The 19182-nt window shown below is 35.9% G+C and overlaps 1 pseudogene; it reads right to left on the reverse strand.

The window, feature by feature from the left end:
- Nucleotides 1-6019: 6019 nt before the first annotated feature.
- LOC149541516 (uncharacterized) lies at nt 6020-14505 on the reverse strand (annotated as a pseudogene).
- Between the last annotated feature and the right edge of the window lie 4677 nt (nt 14506-19182).

Genomic DNA, 19182 nt, shown 5'->3' on the forward strand with positions numbered 1-19182 from the left:
TGGTTGAAAGAAAGAATAGGACCATTGTTGAAATGGAAATGAGCATGATGAAAGAGAAAGGTCTCCCAACTGAATTTTGGGGAAAGGTTGTGGCAATAGCAGTTTACTTAACTAGTAGGTGTCCTACAAAGGCAGTCCGTGATAAAATTTCAATGGAAGCATGGTCACGAGGAAGATGGATAGTTGAACACCTAAGGGTGCTTGGATGTGTTGCATATGCACATGTGCCTAAAAAGATAGGACATAAATTGGATGACAAAGGTGTGAAGTGCATCTTCACATGGTACAACTCAGAATCAAAGGCATATAGATTGTATGACCCATTAAACAACAAGATGAATCTTTCAAGAGATGTGGAATTTCTTGAAAATCAGTCTGGGTATGGTTCAATTGATGAGTCACCAAGCACTTCTAGTAAAATGCCAATTATGAGTGAAGAAGATGCTGATGAAAAGCAAGAAGATGGAGTAAGTAGAAGAAAAGGCGAGCAGATTCAGATATTTCCAAGCTCCTCTAGGCATGACCGAGTGTTAGTGTCGAGTACCAGTGAAGACCAAGCTAGTCAGCAATGTAGCAGCAATGAAGATTTTGATCCCACACTCTCCTCCCTATTACCAAAAAAGACTAAGAGTCTTAGGGAGTTATACCAAGATGAAAGGTATGAAGATTATGATGAGAGTGTTAATTTTGCATTATTTTCTCATAGTGATCCAATATATTTTGAAGAAGCTATTAAGGAGAAGAAATGGTGTAAGGCCATGGATGAAGGGATAGATGCTATAGAAAGGAATGGGACATGTAAGCTAATTGATTTGCCTGTCAAGAAGCAAGTGACTGGAGTGAAATGGGTCTATAAGACCAAATGCAATGCTGAAGGAAAAATTGATAGACATAAGGCAAGGCTGGTAGTCAAGGGCTACAAATAATAGTATGGCAGAGACTATGATGAGACATATGCCCCTGTTGCAAGAATGGAAACCATGCATGCTATCATAGCAATTGCAGCATAGCACAAATGAAAGGTATTTCAAATGGATGTGAAGTCTGCCTTCCTAAATGGTGTATTGAAAGAAGAAGTATATGTGGAGCAGCCACCTAGTTATGAAGTTTCAGGTGAAGAGAACAAAGTATATAGATTGAAGAGAGCTCTTTATGGGCTCAAGAAAGCGGGCATGGTACAGTAGGATTGACTCATATTTGATGAGCAATGGCTTTAGCAAAAGCAATGGTGAGCCCACTCTTTACATCAAGGCAGCAGATGGTAATGTATTGGTTGTTGTCTTGTATGTAGAGTACTTGATTTTTACTAGTAATGACAAGACTCTAATTGGTGAGTTCAAAGAGGTCATGAAAAATCAATTTAAGATGACAGACTCGGGTCTCTTGAAGTACTTTCTAGGCATAGAAGTACAAAAAATGCATGATGGCATCTTCATCTCTCAAGAAAAATATGCAGGGCAGATCTTGGAGAGATTTAAAATACAGAACAGTAAGGCAGACATAAAAACAATAGCAATAGGTCTGAAGTTGAGCAAGGAAGACTCTAGCAAGAGAGTGGATCCAACACTATACAAGAGTATGGTTGGAAGTCTAATGTATTTTACTGCAACTCGGCCAGACCTAATGCATGCAGTAAGTCTAATTTCTAGATTTATGGAAACACCAAAGGATTCCCATTAGCAAGCGGGAAAGAAGATCCTAAGGTATGTGAAAGGTACCAAGGGATTTGGGATTTTGTATACTGCAAATGATGATTTCAAGTTGGTTGGTTACACTGATAGTGATTGGGCTAGAAGTTTAGATGATAGGAAGAGCACTTTTGGATACATGTTTCATATCAGATCGGGTGCAATTTCATGGGCATCCAAGAAGCAACCTATTGTTGCTCAATCTACAGCAGAGGCTGAATATATAGCAGCAAATGCAGCAGCATGTCAAGCAATTTTGCTAAGGAGAATCTTGATAGATCTGAATGAAAGGCAAAAGGATGGAACCACAATTCATTGTGACAACATCTCATCAATTGCATTGTCCAAGAATCTAGTATTCCATGGGAGAAGCAAGCATATAGAGATTAGATATCACTTCATCAGAGAGTTGGTGGAAAATGGGGATATCAGAATAGAATTTTGTAAGTCTAAGCAGCAGCGAGAAGACATTTTTACCAAGCCATTAGACATAGTAAGTTGTGTACACCTAAGAGAGTGTCTTGGTGTAGTTGATGTGGATCAGTAGTGATGCTTGCTTGTTTGGCTCAGGACAAAGGGGGAGTGTTGGAATATTTAATGCAATAGTTGACTTTTGCCTCTAGAGCCAAATGCTCACTTACCACCTGACGACCAGCAGAATAGACAGAAAACATAAATATGTTGATTGAGATATTTTGAAATCAGAAATGAGAGGAAAAATGGAATGTGACAAAAGGGAATGTTTCTACATTCATTTTAATAAAAAAAAAAGATAGATTATTCAGAGATTTAGTTTAGCAGAGCAAAGAAAAGGAAGAAGAAGAAAGTGGTTAGCAAATCCACTTTTTGCAGAGACAGAAGGAAGTATGTTTAGTGTTTGTAGTTGCATGTGACTCCTCTATTTATTTTGTGAGTTGGTTGTTGTTTTGTTTTGTCCTATTGAAGCAATGATTTCTCCAGGCACCTTTGTATGCAACCATTAGAGCTATAAGTTTAAAATTTTATTGAAGTTTGAAGTATTATCAGTTTAGGGTTATTTTAGGGTTTTCTGGTTGAAGCCAAATGCTCCTAGATTTTGTAATGGTTTAATCAAGTTGAATAGTAAAGCAAGCAGGCATACTTCAATCCATTACTCTTCCCTTGAATGTTGCATTTGACAAGTTTATTTTCTTTGAAGCTTAAAGTTTTGGTTCTCTATTTTTAATGGTGAAAGCATTCATGCTGAAATACTCTTTAAGTTATATTTATTCAGTTTGAAACATAACACTCGGCATCCTCTTTCTGAGTTGGAGTCGAGCTCACTCGGCATCTATTGTTACTAAGCATTTACTTTGTGTGTCGAGCCAACTCAGCACCTACTGCATTCCTATTCGAGTGTTGAGCATTCTGTCACTTGACAGCTTCAAGTGCCGAGCAAGTGCTGAGAAAAACTGGCACTTGGCACCTTCATGTGCCGAGCAAAGATTTTTTGGTTTAGGGTTGTGAGTATTGACTTTAAATTTCTATTTCTCACACAAGGTAACTAAAATTCTTACCACGATTAGAATTATTCTTAACCAATATTGCTCTGTAAATCGAAAAAGAAAATTAACCATAAATTTCAAGCTCACACAATCACCTTAAACTCCAATTACGTACTTACAATTTATAAATCTAAAAAATGTTATTTTCTTTGAAAAGATCCATACTTATCTTTTCAAATATAACCATTTATTGTTCCGTTTAACATACTGAGATTATATGAAAGCTTTAAAAAAAAATGATGCACTAGCTGAAACCACATGTAGTAACATATTTAGAATAGATAAAATTAACTTAAAAATAAACTAAATAGCATAACAAAATTTATGATGAGGTATGGATATAACAGGAGCACATAAAATGCAACATAGAAAATTACACAAACATAATTTTTCATTACACTGATTTCCTCGTACATTCTTCTACCAATGGCTAGGCATTTATAGCTGAAGTAGACTTTTGGAGTCTTCAAAACAGCTACCTAGAGGAAGATGAAAATATCTAGGAGGAGTTGTAAAGAAATTTTAAGACTCTTCTAGACTTGGCATTAAATGCTCAACTACTAAACACTATGGACAAACATTATTCTAATAATTTATACATAACTTGCCTAAAGTTAACCTATTTTCCATCAAAGGTTTGAGTAGGAAGATGGTAATGAGATTATATGAATAGAAAACCAGGTTGGAAAGTAGGAGGAAGATGATTTCCTTACCCATAACAGACTAAAAGATGTTCAATGAGCAATGTCTATTGTTTTAAGACAAATGGAAAGGGCAAATGATCCAAGACAAAGTCATTATCTAAAGTATTGCGTAAGGTGGGTTCATAACCGTAACACCAAAGATGGAAAAAAATAATTCGTGGCCAAGTTTTCAAACTAAACCATTTTGAAATGATATAATAGTGGGTTTTAGTTGAATTTATTTTAAATTATTAAATTTAATATTTAATTGATAGTAATTATAAAATTGGAAAATATGTTCTAGTTTCTTATATTATCCTATAGCCTCTATGATATCAATGTCATATTCACTTTGATCTATATTTCATTTTTAAAAAAAATTTAATTTAACTAACACCGATTCAATGATTCTATTTTGTACTATAGTCTAGATATAGCTATGTTAATTTAGCTAATTATATAATCAATAAATTATGTCAAAACTTATTATGTCTTGGAGAAGTGTAAAACTATCATTTTACTTTTAATTTCTATAGTAATTATATCATAAGAATTAGTAATAAGTCAAATGTAATAGTCACAAAAATGTGTTCTGAAGATCATTCAAAGAGGTGGCTGGTAAGAAGTATTTCAAGCTATAATCTTCAAACATTAGCATTATTCATGATTTACATGAGCTTAAATTTATTTGATTGGAAAAAAATCTTTAATTCATATATGTATTGGAGTAATAACATATAAACAAGGTATTTTATGAGTGATTTAATCACCTTGTATAAGACGTACAATTTTGTTTGAGTGCAATACCTTGTTTGTTTTATTATGGATATGCATATATCAAATGATATTTCATTTTTTAAGCAACCCTAGGGAATCATATGAAATAAAACCAAATTGGAGATCAAAAGAAATGGTGAGAAGATAACATTTTACATACTAAGCTAGTTTCTCATTGAGGTCTAGGGCATTGCATGAGAATAACCTTTCTCGAAGGGAGATTAGGATTTTCTTTTCCATGTACATTTGATGTGTCTATAGTGATCGAGGTTACTTTGTATAGTAGACGAGAGACTATTTTCACAACATTGGAGGGGAGGATATTGGAATACCTTGAGAATGCTTTGAGGAGCTACACACTCTCATAGAAGAGTTATTCTTTCATCATAATGCTTAGGAGGTACTTTCACACACTTGAAGAGATGTGAGATTTTAAAGGAAATGTATTCTCTCATATTAAAAGGAGGATGGAGACACTTTATGTCTTCTCATGATGTGTAAAGTTTTATAAGTTTTACAATTAGGAGATTCATCAATAGAGTTAATCAATTATTTTTGAGCTAACAAGGAGAATATGTGAATATTGTTCATTAAGTATATTGAAGGGTTACATTTAGCTCTTAATATGTTCTAGGTCCTCTATTCCTATGAATTTATTAATAGAAAAATATTGGGTTATTACACTACTTAAACAAAATATATAGTTTATACTAATTAGTAGTCAAATAAAATAATTTTGTTTAATTTGAAAGTGGGTAGAAGGTTACAAGTTCCTTATATTATTTTTATTGCCTCTTTTGCCTCAATTTTTGGCAAGTCCTTCCTTGTATCACCTATTCAAATCTACTACATGTTGAACATTATGTTTTCATACTATAGTATTTTATTCTTCAAGATTATCAATATAATCATCATTAACATAATTCATTATACACACTTAGTAATTCTCATCACTTGCAACAATTCTAAGTGCCTAACTCTTCCTTGAAACAATGATGAATTAGTTCATAACATCTAGTCTATCATTTTTCCATTATCAGTTACTAAACTAATTATAGAACACTAACACTTATTTAATTTCAAATTCTTACTCAAACTTCACTATTTTAAGTGTAATAAAAACTATGTGACATTGACTATTTCAAATGCATAGGAGTAATTTATACTTATCAACTTACAAAAAATGCAAATGTATCTTCTTTTGTAGCATCCATAGTCATATGAGAGGCATTGCCTATTTACACTATAATGAACTGTATATTATTTTCTTAGATACAAGCTATTTATGCTATATAGTAGCCATGAAATATCCATGGTAGTATGTAGGTTACACTACTATTCATTACTTTCAGAGGGACGATATATTAAAAAGACCTACTACATATCTATCTAGGATTCGAATGTATAGAATTTGCCATTTCTTTTTCCAAAAAAAGAACTCCAAACACTCCCCATAATCCACCACCAAAGCTTGTCATCCAACTTACATATTAATACCATGGGATCTCTCCTTCCTCTTCATCTTCTTCTTGGGGGAATTGGTGGCATACTTGCAGATGAGTTATGGTCACAACTACATGACCTCTTGTCAACTGGAAACCCACACAAACCGAGGTTCCCTAAAAAGTAATTTGAATTGAATGTGGAGAATTGATGCCCTATTAGGATTCTTCCACAGAGATTATTGTTGGACACAATGAAGAAACTCAAAAATGAAAGTTGTACCATCTCACCTTGGATTCTTCCATGCAACTCATTATTTGAAAGATCCAATGACTCCAACTACTCCAGCAAGCCAAAACTTTTAGGAATCTCTGCTATAAGACTATTACCTGACAAATTCAGGACATGTAAATGCTTGAGGTTTCCAATTTTTGAAGGAATGTCACCTGAAAGATGATTGAAGGAGAGATCAATGGCTGTTATAAGCAATAGAATAGAATCACCATAGGTGAGGTTCAGTCTTTTGTTGCTCACATTGAGCTCTTCCTTATAATAGTAAGAATGACCATTAATCTTCTGACCATTCAATATATTTGATTCTCCTAATTGTCTAGCAATAATGGCAGTAAATCTGCCCAACTTTGGTGGGATAGCACTGGTCAAATTATTGTGGGAGATGTCTAAAACATGGAGACTTGAAAGATTGCTCAATGAATATGGTATCCATGCCTGGAAGTTGTTGGACCTCAAAATGATTATCATCAACTCAAGAAGATGTCCTAACCAAAGAGGTATGTTCCCAGACAATGAGTTATTGGCCATATCTAAAATTTGCAATTTCCAATAGTTTTGGAGATCAGATGGCAAGTTTCCCTTGAGCATGTTGTCACCGAGATGAAGCTTTTCTAGTTGTTGTAGGCTTCCTATCTTGGATGGAATCTCTCTAGTCAATTTATTGTTTGCTAGATTTAATTTTTTTGCCCTTAAAGTTGTTGTCTGATAGATCCAAATCCCTTATCATTTGCAAGAGACTAATGGAGGTAGGAATATCACCTCTTAAATAATTTTAAGGGCATAGCAAGAACTAAATGTGAGGAACAAGGGAACTGATCTTCATTGGGATAAAACTCTTGAATCCATTACGGGACAGATCCAAGGTGTCCAAATGCGATGCACACATAGAGGGAATGGGAAGAGAACTAGTCAACATATTATTGCCCAAATATATCTATGAATAGTAACTTATATCAAAGGTGGAAGGGAGTTTGCCTTGCAAGTTATTATGTGACAGGTATAGAACTGACAAAGTTAGAAGGTCCCCAAACCAAGCTGGAATATTTCCAAAAAAATTATTGTTGGAGAGATCCAAGAACCACAAGCTAAATTGTGTTGAGAGGAATGGAGGAATGACACCCCCAATATTACAAGAACCCAAACCCAATTCTTCAAATTGCATTGGAGGAACCCAATTGGGCCCAATATGAACATCCAATTTATTGTAGGAAAGTGAGAGCTCAACTAGCCTGGTAGCATTCTCAAAGAAGTGAAGAGAAATGTAACCTTCTAAATTGTTGTCATTGAGATTAATTCTAGAGATTCGACTAAGATGTCCAAGAGAATTGGGAATGGTGCCATTAAACTGATTGTTGTCTAGATAGAGAAATTCCAAAGAGGGAATCCCACCCAACTTAGAAGGCACATTTCCCGTCAGCTCGTTATCAGAGAGGTTGAAATAAACCAAGGCTGAAAGTAAACCAACTGAAGCTAAAATTTGTATATTCAATGATTGGCTCCAAGATCAAGGTATTGAAGGGCAGACAGATTCACAATGCAAGGTGGAAAAGTTCTAGTAACATTGGAATACGAATGTGTAAATTTGTCATAAAACCTCCAGTCAGATGGCATGCATGACGATAGGAACTCCCAATTCTCTGGCGAATACTACTCTTTTAATCATTTCTTCACATGTACCTGCAATCGCATTTAAGTAATGTCCCTTAATCTCACCCATCTCAGCCTGAGCTTTATAAATTATTTTTGCACAAAAACAGAAATGATCTCTCTAGTGCATAAATGGCTAGGAATTCACATTTTCATCATCCTTGGTAAAATCAAGTCCACCATGGAGACATTGATAAACTGCTCTACCATAATTCTTGGTAGACAGACCCAATTTTGGTTTGATAGTACATCCCAATAAAGGATGACCATATTTGTTTAATTTATCTCTTTCTACTTGAATACCATGTGGTGGGCCTTTAAAAGTTTTTGAATAAGCAAGAGGAATTCATAAATCTTTCATACATAGAGCCTGTAAAGCTTTGTATCCAAATACATTACCTACAATAGAAGTAAACAGGTTAGTCATAGAGCCTTCTTCAAAAAGGTCTAAAGGGTAAGCTACATAGGCAATAAATTGAGTTTCTTCTCCAGGAATGGGTTCAATATCATAGCATTGCCCCTTGTAGCGATTAAGAGGCCACAATTCACATGACAATATTTTTTTGATGAATAGTCTCTTCCTTATATTAAAAAAATATGATAAAGTTACATATTCACAAAAAAAGGGTCGGGAGATACAGGATCACCCCACAAGTTCATACGGCCACTACCCAGAAATTAGCTATTCATCAAAAAAATGTAGAAAACAATAGAAAATAATAAAAATTCTCAAGCTTCCAGCACAACACTAGCCGAGGAAGGAGGATCCTTATAATCAGAGCCCCACCTAAAAGTGCAGAGAGAAGATGGCTTAGGGAGAGCCCAACCATCATCCACAATAGAAGCATTATCTTTGTCTTTCTCTCCCTCAAGCTGGGAGGAGAAATGGCTAAATCTAGCTAGGGAAACACCCACTTGGCATCCAGGTGAGTAGAGGGCCAACTAGTAGCAGGAGCAGTAGGAGGAGCCATTGACGACCACCTCAAACTAGGCCTTTGAGGAGGCTAGGCCAAGCAATGTCGATCACTAGAACCTCTAGAAATGCGGTCCCAACCAAAAGCACCACCACTGAGAGAGCGGTGCTGTTGAGAGCGAGGCATGTGTGACTAGTGAGCAGAACTGCTATGTCCTCGATGATGACCACAAGGAGGGGTACGGTCATTAGAGGCCAAATCTAACGAAACATGAGCAACTGTATAGGGGGCATTACCCTAATGAGCCAAAAGCTCTTGTAGGTGTGCCACCTCCAAAGCCACTTTATCCATATGTAATTGAATTTGCAACATGACATTATTATAAATACATGCTTTAGAGTACACAGCCACATTAATGTCAAGTGTGTGATAAGCATAAATGACTACATTGTGATCTTTCCAAATGGTAAATAAGATCTCTAATCTAAAAGCATGCCATATCTAGGTGTATTTGGAGGGAATCAAGGTATTATCACCTAGAAGAACCATATGCCAAGAAAAAGGTTATCGGTAGAAGGGGTGAAAGAGATCATGGATCCATCACTAGTAACACTGAGCCAATCTATAGAACCAAAAAATGTGCAAAAAGGACTCTGGTTAGCCACAAAAAGGGCAATGGCAGTCAGGAACTCCCAGATGCTGCAGCTAGGAGCCCAAAGGCAAGCCCTAGAAAAGAATACACCAGGTGAAGTATGCAATTTTGGGTTTAGTAATGGTGTGCCATATAGTGGAGAACCTATGACCCCAAGTGCAATGTAAAGATTGCAAATGCCATTATTGGTTGAGAACATCAACCATGGGCAGGTGAGGAACTAGCCATCAGTAGCCTAGCCTAATTTTATATTTGGTTACCAGAGTGTCTAGATACCACTTCCAATATTCCACCAAGGGAAAGAAGACCAAATTCCCACTATGGGTAACAAATGTGAAGGCACCAGAGAAACTAGAAGATCAAAAGTCTACCAATCTGGAAAAGTGAGCCAGAATTGCACCTGCATGTCCTCCCATGACCACTAGCTCATAGTAACTCTGGATAAAAGATCTTTAGGGGTCGTTATGCCACTTTAAAAAAAATGCAGAGTACTAGCCCCATGCACGTTAGCCAAGGGAACACCTTGTATAGCAAATAAAGTTGATCACTAGAGATTATGTTGGTTCAAGAAAAGCCCATCTTTGAATCCATTGCCAACCCAAGGAAGCTAGAGCCTAACTACTTCCTAGGCTTTCCAAATACTCTTGGCAACAAAAGTACCCTAAATTTGAATAGGTTCAGTGGTAATCAGAAGGGTTTGAAACCTAATCCCCTTTCAGGCTGGTCAGTGAACCAAAAGACCTAAAGAAATAAAATGTCTTAACATGATCTTCTAGTCTTTATTATTAGAAATAGCTCAAATCACCCATTTGGCACATAAAGTAGTACCTTTCTTCTAGGTGGACAGGAAGCCAAGGCCACTAGACTCCTTGGGAAGACAGTGGAAATCCCAGGTAACTCTACAAAAGCCCTAGTGAGAAGCATTTGATGCCCAAAGGAAGTCACATAAAAAGAATTCAAGTTTGAGGTATGAGGCCTTTGATGGAGCCCAATAGGAAGAATAATAAACATGGGTGGCAGCTAGCACTTTGGAACAAATATGGAATTTCCTTGCAAGTGAGAGAGGTTTGGTGATCCAATACTCTAGCTTCTTCTCTATTCTAGCAAGAACTGTATTCTAGAGCTCAATAGCTAAGGCTTGGAATGTGAAGGGAATACCCAAAAAATGAAAAAAATTTCCATGTTGAACCTATTTCTATTGGTATTGCTCAACCAAGCAGGACAAGGAAGGTAAGACTGTCTGTAATAAAGCATTTTGTGCCACTAAATGGTAGACCTTGAAGCAAGATATAATGTGTCAAGACATTGCAAAGCGGAGGCAACATTCTCTTCATCCTCAATGAGAGTGAGGAAAGAGTCATGTAAAAAATGACCATTCACAAGATGGTCAGGGGAATCTGGAAGGGGAATACCTTGAACCCTTCTTTGGGACATGGCATTTGCAAGCAAATACCCAAAATCTTCTGCTGCCAAGACATATAAAGAGGGTGCCAATGAGAAGCCTTGGCGAATTGAATGATAAAACCCAAATGTTTGAGACTGACAATCATTACTGGAGATGCAAGAAGAGGCATCTCCAAAGAGCATTTGGACTGACTGCAAAAAGGTAAGGCCAAACCCAAGAACCTATAAAGCATGGCTAGGATGAAAAGCCACTCAATCCTGTCATAAGCTTTAGCAAAATCAGTTTTGAAAATGATGACCTATTGCTTGGAATGATGAGTGCATTCCATCCCTTCCTACACAACAATTATATTATCCAAGATATAACGAGATTTGATAAAACCCATTTGTTCAAGGTGAATGATCTGAGGAAGAAAATGATAGATTTTGAGCAAGAGAGCCTTGGCAATGATCTTGTAGGAAACATTCAATAATATGATGGGCCTCTAGTTGCAGATGTCTTCAGGGTTGCCCATCTTAGCTATGAATTTAATATTCTCTTTGTTAATAAGATTACCCAAAGAATGGGAATTGTATGCCTCGATGTAAACCTTATGTAGGTCTGGACCAATCTCATCCCAAAATGATTTGAAAAATTCATAAGGGAAGCCATCACAACCAAGGGCCTTATCATCTGCCATGGAGAAGACAACTTCCTTGAGGTCCTCCAGAGTGAGCTTCTGCTTACATAATGCATATTGTTCTGGAGTGAGTTTCTTAGGCATAATAACCAAACAAGCCTACACGGCTTGGTCCCTAGCCGTGAAGGGACCCTAGGCTATGAAAACATTTTCATAGTGGCAGACAAAGGCTTGAAGAATATCAAGAAGGTCATAGATAGTATGCTGACCCTCCCGAATGTACTAGATCCCCACCACAGAGTGGTATGCCCTCAATACATTAAAAAATCCCTTGGAAGATTAATCACCAACCTCCAGCTAGTGAAGGAAGGCTTTGAGTTGAGCTCCTCGTGTAGCATAATTGTTTGCAACTTGTTTCTGATGGCAAAGGTTGGCAAGCCGAACCTAAAACAAATTCATGGGAAGAGCTTCAATGGTTGTACAGAGATCTTTGATAGTGGCCTCATAGGATCTCTTGTGGTATGTAGCCAATTGCCTCCCATAAATGTGAAGAAACCTTGCAGTATGGGTGATGACATCATTCCACCACTAGATCCACCCAAAGGATTAGTAGGGCCTAGGTTCAAGGTTCCAAGTTTGTAAAATATGGGCTGTGGTGGGTGGATAGAAAAACACAGAAGTATTAAGGTAAAATTGAGTTTTACAATTATGAGGAGGGGAAGAATGCTAGGTAATAGAGAAGTGGATGGGAAAATGGTTTGAAAGTGTCACATCAGGGAGTGAAGTGATAGGTAGCAAACTCGTGTGAGAAAAAGAAAAAAATGACTAAGCAAAAATCATAGCATGGTCCAATCTTTTAAGGACCCTGTTAGATACTTCTCAAAAATTTGACCATGTGTATCAAACACCATCAGTTTGGTGGTGATGAACGTTGGCATAAAAAAGAGTCAACTTGTTTCACATGTAGAACTAGACTTCTTGCTCACCAGCTGACCATCGAAAAGGCTGAAGGCCTACTTTATCAACAACCAACTCAACCATATTAAAATCCTCACAGAATAACCAGTTGGTAGGTGGCAAAGAATCAACTTGCTACCTCCACAAGTGTGAGCACTCAATTGCATCATTAGAAGCATAGATATTGAAAATGCCAAAAGAATGATTTTGAAAAGACAAAAAAATCCAAACTACTCTCTGCATGGGGTCAGAACCATGAGAAATAACAAAAGGAGAAAGCCAAGGGGAGAGGAGAGTGACTACACCACCTTGACTAGCTTCATGTTGGGAAGAAAAACTAACACTATCTTGCAATATCACATGGCAAGCTAACATGACAATATTTGTCTTATGTCTCAAGTTATATTTTTTTTGCCGACCAACATGAGCTCTTTGAGACGAGGCAAATGGGAAAGACTTTGAGGGAATGGCCCTGCCATGTGGCAGTGGTCAAACTAAATGAAAACAAGAGCAGTCAAATTTCCTAACACTATTGGAAACATGGAAGTAAAGTTATTCCAACCGAGATGGAGATGTGAGAGGGAGGTGAGGTTTGTAGAGCACTAGGGACATGGCCTGATAGGCAGATTATGGAGCACAGAAAGTGGAGCTTCCAATTGCTCCCCTGTCATATGCAGCTTGACCTCTTGAAGTAAAAAATTCTTTAACCCTTGCACATTCTCTATTGGCTCCAAATTGGAACTATTCATAGTACCACAATATTAACTAGAATCGAAAACATGGTCCTTGAAGTAATACCTACTAGAAAGATCTATAGTTTCTAGTTAGGAATGATTTCCTAGATGCCATTGAATACTACCATCCAAACCATCACTAGCATAGGACAATTTGAATTAAGTCAAGTTGTGAAGGGAGGAAATATGCTTCAAAATTTGTCCTTCAAAATAATTGTCATTGAGATCAAGATGCCTAAGTCTGGGAAGTTCAAAGAGCTCTGAATGTTCAAGACATGCAAGACTAATTAAAACACATTGCATCACATTAAATGTAAGTTTGAAAATAAAATAAATATGGTTTTGAATCAACATGTAGGATCATTCTCTATGATTAAAGAAGCACTATAAAATAGATCATGAAGAAAAGTAAATAGTTGCAGGTCAAGCTAGGGTAAAAAGAGCAAAAACAATTGGGAAGAAGAAGATTAGGGTACATGCTAATCAAGGAGGGAGGAGAAGGGGAAAATAAAGAGGAAGGAAAATGGCTATGAGGAGAAAAAATTAAAATACCACAAAGTATAAAAAATAAGGACAGAAGAAAAATCATGAAAGTATCGATTTCTTAGCTTGATCTGTAATTAGTAATGTTCTTCTTGAACTTTTAAAACTGTGTTTCTCTATTCTTTATTTTGGAGATAGATAATAGAATGTGATTCAAAATATTGATTCGAAAATTAAAGCTTGATACAATTGAAATTGAACACATTAAAAATACACCAAATGCATTGTTGAAAACTAATATTGTTAAAAAAGTGATGCAAATGAGAAGTGTCTTTACCTACCAATACAAGACCACCTAAGAAATTTCTGCTTAGATCCAAATGCTCCATGTGCTTCAATTTGAATAGTGCTAGAGAAAGTATGCTAATTCTCTAATAATCTTCATAAGGATTTATTGAGAATTGAGAAAGATGAAGTAAGATGACATGGGATTTCTGTCTACTACATTCAACGCCACGCCACTCACAACAGTTAAGCCCATTCCATGAGCTAAATCTAACTGAAGGATACAACTCATCCTTGAAAGCAATGAGGGCATCTCTTTCCTTGCTTAAGCACACAAAATTGCAATTGACCATCACCCAACAACATATCAATGTAATTAAAAAGCATACGTATCTCTCCATCACATAAATTTGGATGTTTAACTTGTAACCCCACATGGATTGACATAATTAGAATTGATTAAATGTATAAGAAATTCAACTAAATAGAAAATCCTAGTTCTTTTAAAAGAATTAAATCATAATAGGTTTTAACTTATTCAAAAAAACAATTAGTAAGTGAAACAAAATAAACAAGAGCTGTAGGGCAGCATAGTTCCTACCACGTACAAGTAGGGTGGTTTTGGGCTAGAAGAAAAAAGTGTAGAACTTGATGAAACTACATAAAGCTTAAAGAAGAGTGGGCTAGAAAAATGCCTTTTATTGAAATCTATGACTTGCCAATTCCATCATGGACTATAAAGAATTACAATTGTGGCTTTTGATTTGATAAGCTCTCTCAAATATTGAAACATTTATTACAAAGAGAGATTGCTAGAGATGAACCATCAATGGAAAATAGATCAACTCGAGTGTCCATGTTTTATTATCTTAGGGGCACAATCTCTACCATTGAGAAAAGTGGAAGTGCCAAGTTTGCAAGTGTTGCAAAATAATTGAACCTTATTGCCTAAAATAAGTTTGTAAAGTTCCAAACATATTAGACCAGTGGCCATAGTTGTTGTTCTAGCTATAGTTATTGCAGGTATAATCCTGAATAAATTTTGTAGTGAGATTTATTATCCAATGTTGGACCCTATAAATTAGCTTTTGTAAGATTACTTAAACAACTTCTGCTTCCTATGGTCATGGCCATGGAAACTAGCCTCATTTCCAAGATGTAATGGATCAACAATTGGATATTATGGAGCTTAAACATTTTAGTCTTACGAGCTATGGTCTCTTAGCTGATTATTAGCAGTATCAGCTGTATATCTTTGGTCTTATTTTGTATCCTCATTGTATGCTATGGTGGTTGTCATCTTCATTTATTCTCCTAGAATACTGCAATTTTTTTAGACATTTCAAAACTACAAGCTCTACTAATATCTATAGTTTCTTATTGGCATGATGTAAAAACTCTTTATATTATTATCAATTTATATAGGCCTCATCGCCTTTTGCTAAAAAAAAAAAGATTACCTAAAAAACTAAAATATATCTACATTCTGAGATTACTTGTGAGAACAAAATCATATGTGAACTTCTATCAATATCCATGAAAGAGAAAATAAAATTGAGAAACATCTGTTTGAAATTACTAAATTTTGGGAAAAGTGCTTTCAGGTATTATGATCTAACAAATATAGTAGATCGAGATCATGAAATTAATGATAAAAAGAAGATGACTGTGCAATGGTTTCTTGTTTGTTAAAAATTGAAGTATTTCTATTTAATCAAGCCATTTCTTCTTTAAGAATATAAACTACAGGATAAACTAATTTCAGTTGAAGGAATCATGCACAAGCAATGTTTTCAAAACCATAAATTAACACTTTTTCAAATCTTTTAGATAAGGCAAATGAAAATTATAGATGCATTTAGTAATCGCTCTTTCCAATATATGTCTTTAGTATTTGAATATTTTTATTTCTTGAGGGTTCTGTTGAAGACCTACATTTGCCAAATTGGTAGCTTTTGTGAAAAATAAATCACACACTCCAAAAATTTTGCTCGGCACAAGAAAGTGTCAAGTGACAGTTTTCTTAGCATGCAAAGGATGCTAAGTGACAGGTAGTAGGTGTCGAGTGAACTTGACACATGAAGGAGGTGAGTAGTTTGGCATTAAGGGCAACTCGGCACAAGAGGTCATCGAGTGAGCTCGATCACCGAAGAGAAGGTGGAGTCCAACTTAGTGGTTGTTGAGTGAACTCAGTCAACAAGGATACTGAGTGGACTCTGTATGAATACAAAATAGAGAACTTAGTTAAAGAGTAAGCTGAGTGGGCTATTTAATAGACTTATAGTCTTGACATTTGGCCATTAAAACATAGAGGGGATAGCTTCAAAACTTGCAAGTATGAATATCTTAAATGCAAATCATATAATGTCGAATAGAAGGAAGACTGCAATGAGCCAAGTATGCCTACTTTCTTGCTTATTTTTTTATTCAACTAAGTTAAAAATATTATAAAATTTGGGAGCATTTAGTTTCAACTAGAAAACCATTAAAAAAACTTCAAACTGATAAAACTTTAAACTTCAAACTTACAACACTAATGGTTGCATACATCAATGCTTGGAGCAATCACTACTTCTCAAGACAAAATAATATGAACTTATAGAATAACAAAAGGATTCAACATGTGCTGAAACTTCCTTCTATCTTTTGAATTTTCTACAGTTTCTTCCTCTACTTTGATCTACTAATCTGCTTCTTTTTTTCTCTATGCTCTGTTCTACTTTCTTCTCTTTTCTGTAATTGGTTGAGTGAATCAAATTCATTCCTTTTGTCTTCTAGCAAAAAAATGTTTTCCCTCTCATTTTTTCAAATTCAAACTCACCTACCTACATTCAATATTTTTTATTGTTGTTACTACAAGTTATCAGGTTCGTAGGTGAGCATTTGGCTCAAGGGGTAACCACTCAAGCATGAGATATTTCAACACTCCCCCTTTGTCTTGAGTCAAGAAAAAAATAAGGATCACTCTTGATCCAAATCAATTACACCAAGACACTCTCTTAGGTGCACAAAAGTTTGAATGCCTAAAGACTTAGTAAATATGTCTGCTAACTGATGCTCAAACTTGCAAAATTCCATCTTGATATCCCCATTCTCCAACAACTCTCTGATCAAGTGATATCTAATCTCTATGGGCTTGCTTGTCCCATGGAAGACTAGATTCTTAGATAGTGCAATCAAGGATCGATGTTGTGACAAAAGATTATAGTTCCATCCTCTTGCCTTTCATTCAAATCTATCAAGATTCTCTTTAACCAAATAACTGGACATGCTATTGCATTTGGTACTATGTATTCAGCCTTTGCTATAGATTGAACAATAATAGGTTACTTCTTGGATGCCCAAGAAATTGTACCCGATCCCATATGGAACATGTATCTAGAAGTGCTCTTCCTATCATCTAAACTTCCATCCCAATCACAATCTGTGTAACCAACCAACTTTAAATCATTATCTATAGTATACAAAATCTCAAATCCATTGGTACCATTCACATAGCTTAGGATTCTCTTTCTCTCTTGCCAATGGGAATCCTTTGGTATTTCCATAAATCTGAAAATCAAACTTACTACAGGCATCATGTCTAGCCGAGTTGTAGTCAAATACATCAAACTTTCAATCACACCCTTGTATAATGTTGGATTCACACTTTTGCTGCAATCTTCCTTGCTCAACTTTAGACCTACTATTTTTGGTGTTGAGGCTTCTTTGTTGTTCTACATTTTGAATCTCTCCAAGATCTGCCTTGCATATTTTTCTTGAGAGATGAAGATGCCATCATGCATTTTTTTTACTTCTATGCCTAGAAAATACTTCAAGAGACCTAGGTCTATCATTTCAAAATCATTTTTTATGGCCTCTTTGAACTCACCAATTAGGAAATTATCATTTCCAATGAAGATTAAGTCATCTACATACAATAGAACAATCAACACTTTACTACTTGTTGCCTTGATGTAGAGAGTAGGCTCACCATTGCTTTTGCTAAAGCCATTACTCATCAAATATGAGTCAATCCTATTGTACCATGCCCTTGGAGCTTTCTTGAGCCCATAAAGAGCTCTTTTCAATTTGTACACTTTATGTTCTTCACCTACAACTTCATAACTAGGTGGTTGCTCCACATAAAACTCTTCTTTCAATACACCATTCAAGAAAGAAAACTTCACACCCACTTGATATACCTTCCACTTGTATTGGGCTCTAATTGCTATGATAGCATGCATAGTATCCATTTTTGCAATTGAGGCATATGTCTAATCATAATTGTTGTCATATTGCTACTTGTACCCCTTGAACACTAGTCGTGCCTTATGCCTATCTATTATTCCTTCAACATTGCACATGGTCTTGTAGACCAATTTCACTCCAATTACTTATTTCATGGGAGGCAATGTAGTTAATTCCTATGTCTCATTTCTTTCAATAGCATCTATTTCCTCATCCATGGCATTACACCATTTCTCTTCATTCATTGCTTCCTCAAAATATATTGGATCACTATGAGAAAATAATGTAAAATTTACACTCTCATCATAATCTTCCTCATACCTTTCTTCTTGGTATATCTCCCTTATATTTTTATCCTTCTTGGCAATAGGTAGGTGAGAGTGGGACCTAAATTCTCAGTATTTCTTTTGCTACTATTTTTCATACTAGCTTGGGGTTGTCTTGATGTGTTTGGAGCTATTGCTTGACATGTTAAGGTATGCTTGCCTTTTTTCCTTTGTCTGCAATACATATTTTCTACTCCATCATCTCGTTGATCACCAATGTCATCTTATTCCTCTTCAATAGTAGGCACTTTACTTAAAGTGCTTGAGGAATCATCTATCGAGCCATCCCATGAATGATTTTCAAGAAACTCCTTATCTCTTGAGATGATGATCTTCTTGTCAATTGGATCATATAGCCTATAAGCCTTTGATTCTAAGCTATAACCAGTGAATATACACTTCACACCTTTTTCATATAGTTTTTACCTTTTTTTCTTAGGCACATGTGCATATGCTATGTACATCCAAACACTCTCAAGTGTTTAGCTGTGCACCTATTCCTTGACCATGTCTCAAAAGGAA

The sequence above is a fragment of the Cupressus sempervirens genome, chromosome 8, assembly GCF_028749045.1.
Source record: "Cupressus sempervirens isolate cs-2001-9-10 chromosome 8, ASM2874904v1, whole genome shotgun sequence".
Classification (NCBI taxonomy): Eukaryota; Viridiplantae; Streptophyta; class Pinopsida; order Cupressales; family Cupressaceae; genus Cupressus; species Cupressus sempervirens.